Consider the following 7002-nt stretch of genomic DNA (forward strand, 5'->3'; position numbering starts at 1 on the left):
TTCCTTCTACAATTCGTGTGTCCGTGTTTGTGTCAAGAACAGGAAATCCGTCTTCTCGATCAACCGATCAAACCGCCTATCTCCTCAACGACCAGTACCTGGACGGGCCAGACATCGAAGCTCCATCAGCAACAGCAGATGACGACAATTATTCCAGCCAACCGACACGTGACGTTTGCACCGACTACTACTCCGACTCAACGTACCCGTTCCGGCAGAACAGTCTGAGCTCCGGATAGACTGAATTACTCAACGATGTGGCACTTAGGGGAGGGTTGCTGTGGCGACAGCATCCACCACTGGATGGCGCTTGCGCGATTTAGGAACTGGACTGGCGTTTGGCGGATCAAACCAGACAGTCACGCGGTCCGCTCGTTCTTGTAGGTTCTTTGTATGTTTCGGTAGGTTAATTAATAAATGTTCAATTATATCTTAAAATTGTAGAAGGAAGTGTTTGTCTTCGACCGCCACATTCTTTCTACAACAGTAGGCAGATCCACGGCGATGTATGAGAACTTAAGCGACTTATAATGTAGATGAATTGGATCGTCCCGGATTTCGCTGGACAAAAAGTTCTCCAATATTGTTTGGCTCTTAGGAGAGGCGACCACCCCGGATCCAAGATCAGGGCCGCAACTAGATGCTTGGTCACCCGGGGCAAGAGCGCATTTTGACTCCCCCTTGTAATGTTGAGGGAGAGGTTTCAGAATAAAATTTGCGCCCCGTCGGGTCCGGGGCACGAGACCCGCCTGCTTCCCCCCTAGTTGCGGCCCTGTCCAAGATCACCAGATCCCTACCTCTCCGGCAATTTTTTGGGATATTTATAAAATAAACTGTACACATAGATACTCTTCGTGAAAAAAAAAGCTCTGAAGATGAAAATGCAGCCAATGTATAGCCAATGCCATCTAGTACAAAATAAACACCCGAATACTTCGAGAGGAACATGATGAAACATGTCCTTAATCCCGTAATCTGCGAAAATTGAGGCTTTCAGACATCTTGGCTCGGTGTTCTTCTGCCCTGATTAATTAATGACTTTCGGCTCATCAATCACCAACGTTTAAAGCTGCCACATCCCTTCCACGAACGAGGGGGGGGGGGCGCTCTCCTCCGACAAGGCGCATTGTTCACGCATTTCTTTAATTAGCGCACGCTTGACTTGAATGAACGATTGATTCGCGGGGTCGTCGGTGACACCGCCATATTCGATTTCTTTCCTTATCACAAGTTCAACTAGTGTTACCTGAATCCTTGTGAGCATTTTATATCAGCTCTTCCCCCAACATCTTGAAGTGGCCCCCGGGTCAAGACGAGCCCCACTTTTATTGATTGTTCAGTGCGGTGTGGGAAAAGGCATTGCTCTGTTTACAGCAGTGGCTTTCTTGCCCAATTCATTGTTAGTCTACGGCTCCCGTGGATTAACCATTCGTTAGATTCGAAAACTGAGAAAGGAAGACACTCGCGCACACCTTTGATAACGTCACTTTTATAAATTTCCACAACAGATGATGCAGCTAACAAAAGAACCACCACCACAATAATTTCTTCCAACTAAACCAGAACCACTAAAAAAAAACACTATCAGCTCTTCTCTTGCTTATAATGAATTTTTCATACAGTTTCTGGTCAGTTTTATTACTTTGTCTGGATCAGGGCGAAAGGTTTCTCTTTCTTTCGAGAGCGTTGCTTTTTCGCCAGAGGTGATTTAGCTATAGGAATCAGCAATGAACGTTGTTGCATCCTATTTTCTTTACAGTCTGAATGGAAAAGGTAAGACCCTCGATCTCTCTTCACTCCAGTACACGGCATTAGAAGTGGCGTATTTACGGGGGGGGGGGGCTTAGCGGGCTATAGGCCAGTGCGGCAAGTCCAGAGGGAGGTAAATTTGTGGAATGAGTGGCTAAGAAAATTAGTGTAATGGGAGAAGGGCGGCAACATTTGTATAAGCCTCAATAAATCCACATCTCTTCTCTGCTTAGAGTCAACTTAGGATTTTGTATTCTGTAAATTTAAACGACAAGCGGTCAAATTTATTTGTTTATTCAATACCGCTTGGCCGAGGCCTATGCAAGGGAAAACTATAACAGAGAAAACGGTTGATGTTACAAATAAAATCGGAAACAGTTTTGTACAATCGGTAATGTTTGATGGACGAGGAAAGAAACTAAATTTGAAAGTCTGCGGATGCAAAGATTGGTTTCAATTTTTGGGAATTGTCAATTCTATTGGAAAAATGTGAAGGTTGGACTAGGATATTGGAGGTGTCGATATGAAAAAGGATGTGGAGGATTTTGAAAACAAAGGTTAATCGAGAGATGAAAACGGCCGTGATTGAGTTGGCGCTCGAGTTCAGAAACGCAGGAAGACCAGCAGTTTAAACTGAAGCCGGGAGGATTTATTTTGAATGGATTTTCATTCGTTTATATTGGAGAGCGTTTGGGGATTCGAGATTTCACAGGCATATGAGAGTACTGGAAGGATATAGGTCTGAAAGCAGCGATGTGTCTGAGGTGACGGGTGGAGTTTAAGATCACTTCATCATTTTGTCGCGCTACGGTCTTTTTCGGCAAGCGAGGGCTAATTAGACCGGGATCTACAATTTATTGCCCAGTCCAAACGGCAGAATATTTTATACTCACCGAGAGGTTTGCGTGATAACCCTTCGGTGTGGGACTCACTGACGTAGCAATTTTTTTCTGTGGTTATGTCGCAGTTTCTGATGTACCCCCGCGACACCTCTACATATCCTTTGGTACTTTAGGCGAGTGTCTTATCGACCTGGGCTACGCGCGCCCTGGAGTTTTTAAGAAAATTTTTTATCACTAATAAAAAAATTTCTTCTCACTGAAAATCAAAATGCATGCAAACAATTATATGGGGCATTTTCAGTGAGGGGCGCGGTAGTCCAGGTTGATAAGATACTCGCCTAAGTACCAAAGGATGTTTAGTGGTGTCGCGAGTTCGATACCCGGTTCGTCCTTGCCAGAAACTTTCCTAACACAGGGGTTCAACAGAAACGACATGACCACTGAAAAAAGATTGCTACCCACACTGAGGGGTTATCGCACCAACCACGGTGGGTATAATAAATACGGCTGCCGTGTTCGGAATCGGCAATAAATTGTAGGTCCCGGTCTAAATTAGCCCTCGTGTGCAGAAAATGACCGTGTTGCGACAAAAATGATCAAATGGAGTTTTTAAGGTTTCGACGAAGGAAAAAAGTCTTTGGAGGCACTTAATGAAAGACGTAATCGACATGACAGTCTGCAGAAATAATTACACCCAGATATTTATATGAGAAACATCGGTGATTATACAGTCAGTTGTTGATAGAGTAAGAAGAATCAAGGGGGGGGGGGTAAGTCTTTTGAGTCTGTCATTGATCATTTTTGTCGCACCACGGTCATTTTCCGCACACGAGGGCTAATTAAACCAGAACCTACAATTTATTGCCGATTCCGGACCACAGTTTGTTTTTTTATAACCCCTCGATGGGGGACTTCCTGCGGTAACAATTTTTTGCTGCGGTCAAGTTGCCGTTTTCTGTTGTACCCCTGTCAGACTCTGCCACGAAGCTGGGCTGGAAGAGATCTCGGCAACGGGATAAGTCCAGTGGCAAAGTTCTGGCGTTCATTCATGTTGTACCCCTGTGTCAGGAAAGTTTTCTCACAAGGACGAACCGGGTATCGAACTCGCGACACCACTAAACATCCTTTAGGCGAGCATCTTATCGACCGGACTACCGCGCCCTTGAGTCTAAGTTTCATAAAAACTGTTTTTGAGGAGTTTATGGGAATTGCCTGAACGAACACCATTCCGATATAATGTTGACGTTATGAGATGCTTGGTCGGATTCACTGTGCACAGTTGGGTAGATGACGCAATCGTGAACAAGAAATTTGATATGGCACTTGGTGGAATTTGGGAGGAGATCGTTTATATAAATTAAAATAATGGCTATAGGGGACCGAACCTGGGGCGTGCCAGACTTAACAAAATCTCTGGCCATGGGGTCCCTACCTGCATGTGCGTTCATTAGCACCTTCATTCATTAGTGTTATAGCTGAGCGGATACAAACTTCTCATGTGCTTCAAGTACCCTCTAGAAACGCGTACGAGTCACTAGTTACGCAGCTCCCTAGAAATACGTCGAGGTCTTGTGTATGCCTTGAAAAGGGTAGAAAACTTACCTACTCCCTAAAAAATGCACATAGGGGATGCTTGTTTTATCACTCTCTCAAGCACACAGGGGATGCTTGCCCACTAGGAACACTTGCTAGGCGCGAGTACTAACGCCAGGGCAGGACTTCGGCAGGTGCTGCAAAAAGTGCGGCCACACCGGGTCGTGAAATTTTAGGGTCCGCAAAACGGAACAAAAATACATTGAGTACATTTTGACTTAAACGTTTTAAAAAGCAAATAGCTAAAAATTCGATCCAAGACCTCTAAAATTCATACTTCATACATTAAACACTCTTACCTAGGGGTTTCACAGAAACCCTTCCTCACCCCCCCCCCCCAAGGCTAGAGAAGGATGCAGGTGGATCTAGTGCCCCGGGCGCTAGACCAGACGCGACACTAAAACACTAATGTTTTTTCTTTGTTTTAATTGTTCAAAATTACACGATTTAGGTGTAATTAGGGCGCGGTACCCCAGGTCGATAAGATGCTCGCCTAAAGTACCAAAGTCAGGGCCGTCCTAAGAGCATCATGGGCCCCCCGGGCCAAGTGATTTTTCTGAGGCTCTGGCTGGTCAATTTTCGAAAATTTCAACCGGTTCTCATTTTTGTGAGGCCCCTCTTCTCTTGAGGCCCCCGGGTCGTGCCCGGGTGGACCCATGCGTTAAGATGGCACTGACCAAAGGATGTTTAGAGGTGTCGCGAGTTCGATACCCGGTTCGTCCTTGTCAGAAAAATTTCCAGACACAGGGGTACAACAAAAACGGTGACCTGACAGTAGGAAAAAATTGCTGCGGCAGGGAGTCCCCCATCGAGGGGTTAGCGCACCAACCCCTCGACGAGTATAAAAAAACAAGCCTGCCGTTCGGAATCGGCAATAAATTGTAGGTCCCGGTCTAATTAGCCCTCGTGTGCAGAAAATGACCGTGGTGCGACAAAAACGATCAAACGTAGAAGTAATTAATGCTTGCTCGGCTGAGAGAGAGTCTCTAGTTGCAGCCCTGGGTAGATAAAGGTTGGCTGTCGGCGCTGTAGAACCAATTAAGTGCCTGGAGTCACACTTGCATGTTTTTCCTTTCTGGAGAGGAGCACTATCACTGGGCACGGCCCGGGGGCCTCAAGAGGAGAGGGGCCTCACAAACATGAGAAGTGGGTGAAATTTTCGAAAATTTTTCAGGTAGGGCCTCAATAACATCACTTGGCCCGGAGGCTCATGATGCTCTTAAGGCGGCCCTGGTTCATGGTTCCTAGGCTGGGATTTCCGGTGGAAGCCCCACATCAGGCTTTTTACAGGCGCTTAATTTAGAGAAAAAAGAATCGTTCCGGACTGGGGTCCAGTCAGCCCTACGTTAGATCAAGGACTTTACGGCAAATAATGTCAAAATCTGTTTTTAAACATGCAAAATTACACAATGGTATTTCTTACATTTTAGATCAGCGGTGCGACCCAAACTTGGGTCGCCGGGGCTTACGAAATGGGTCATTCAGTTTCATTTACAGCCAGGGACTATTGAGCTATGGGTTACGGCCCAGACTTGATTCGCAAGGGCTTCCGAGACGGGTCGTACAAATCCACTTACAGCTAGGGTTTCTTGAGCTACGGGTCACGACCCAAATTTGGTTCTCAGGGACTTCTTCCTAGATGAGTCTTACAAATTCACTTACAATGCTGTTGAAAATGCACCACTTGTTTCACTGATTTCGGAAGACAAACAGTCCCCATGGGTCGCGGAACTAATCTTGTTAATTTTCGGGTCGCGGCTGGAAAAGGTTAAGAACCCGTTTTAGATAAGTGCTGGTATTGGTAACACTATTACGTCCCCTCGAGTAAATTGTAAGCTAGATAACAAACAAATAAATAATGTACCATTTAAAACACTCACCAGCAATATACCGTGGATTGATTCGTCGAGTACAACACGCAATCCTCCGACATCGTCACCCATAGTTGTCAATCGAATTCCGAAGGACCATCGCCGCCGCGATCGAGAAGAGTACGAACACTACGTCCAAAAATATCTCACCTATTTATTTTTGTTGTTTTTTGTGCGTGTTTTGCCTCACAGGACTCGTTACACAAACTTGGGCATCGACTCCTCTGCCAGCGATGGCACATCTGCTGCTCCTCGGCATCCCATCTCTTTATTATTCTTCTCGAGGAATCCCCGTGCGTGCGTGCGCGCGCACGGGATGCTAGATGTTTCGTCGCTCTCCCGGCTGATGGCACCACCATCACCACTATGCATTACTACTATACTACAACTACGACGATCGATTGTCAACTGATGTTTCCTCGCAGAACGGGACAATCTCTTCTTTTAGCACCTTATGCGAGCGTCCAATATGCCTTGGACTGAATTGACCAATCATCAAAAGGGTAGAGGGTAATGTAGACGGGGACTCCAGAAGAAAAGGGGGGGGGCAGGAATCAAGAAAAGGGCAGTTGGGAAAAATTTAGGAATAATCATGAAAGTAGAAATTGAAAAACAAAAAGAAAACGGCAAGAAATAGAGGCAAAAATCTAGAAAAAAGAGCAAAAAAATTCAAAACTCAAGGAATACGGCCAAAATTTAGAAATGGGCATAAAATCGGAAAAATTGAAGGAATCGGGGCAAAAAATTCAGAAGAACGCAAGCACTAGAGCTAAAATTCAGAAATGGACAGAAATTGAAAAAAGGGCAGAAATTCAGAAGTGGGAAAAAATTTTAAAAAGCGCAGAAATTCACGAAAAACGCAATGAATGCATCAGAAATTCACGAAAAACGCAAGAAATAGGGCTACAATTCAAAAATGGGCGAAATTTTCAGAGAACGGTGAAGAG

At 45.3% G+C, this 7002-nt stretch overlaps 1 protein-coding gene across 2 annotated transcripts in view; it reads right to left on the reverse strand.

Annotated features, from left to right (window-relative positions):
• Positions 1-6345, reverse strand: part of LOC149068773 (neuronal acetylcholine receptor subunit alpha-2-like) — a 47613-nt gene extending 41268 nt beyond the window's left edge. The window contains exon 1 of one of the 2 annotated variants that reach the window (XM_089250518.1): positions 6065-6345. The gene's annotated coding sequence lies outside the window, so the exon portion shown is untranslated. The remainder of the gene's footprint in view (positions 1-6064) is intronic. The other variant, XM_089250519.1, reaches the window with a different exon arrangement.
• Between the last annotated feature and the right edge of the window lie 657 nt (positions 6346-7002).

Source organism: Pholcus phalangioides, unplaced genomic scaffold (genome assembly GCF_987345545.1).
Source record: "Pholcus phalangioides strain wild (caught in Gottingen) unplaced genomic scaffold, Ppha-v1.0 ptg000024l_1, whole genome shotgun sequence".
Classification (NCBI taxonomy): Eukaryota; Metazoa; Arthropoda; class Arachnida; order Araneae; family Pholcidae; genus Pholcus; species Pholcus phalangioides.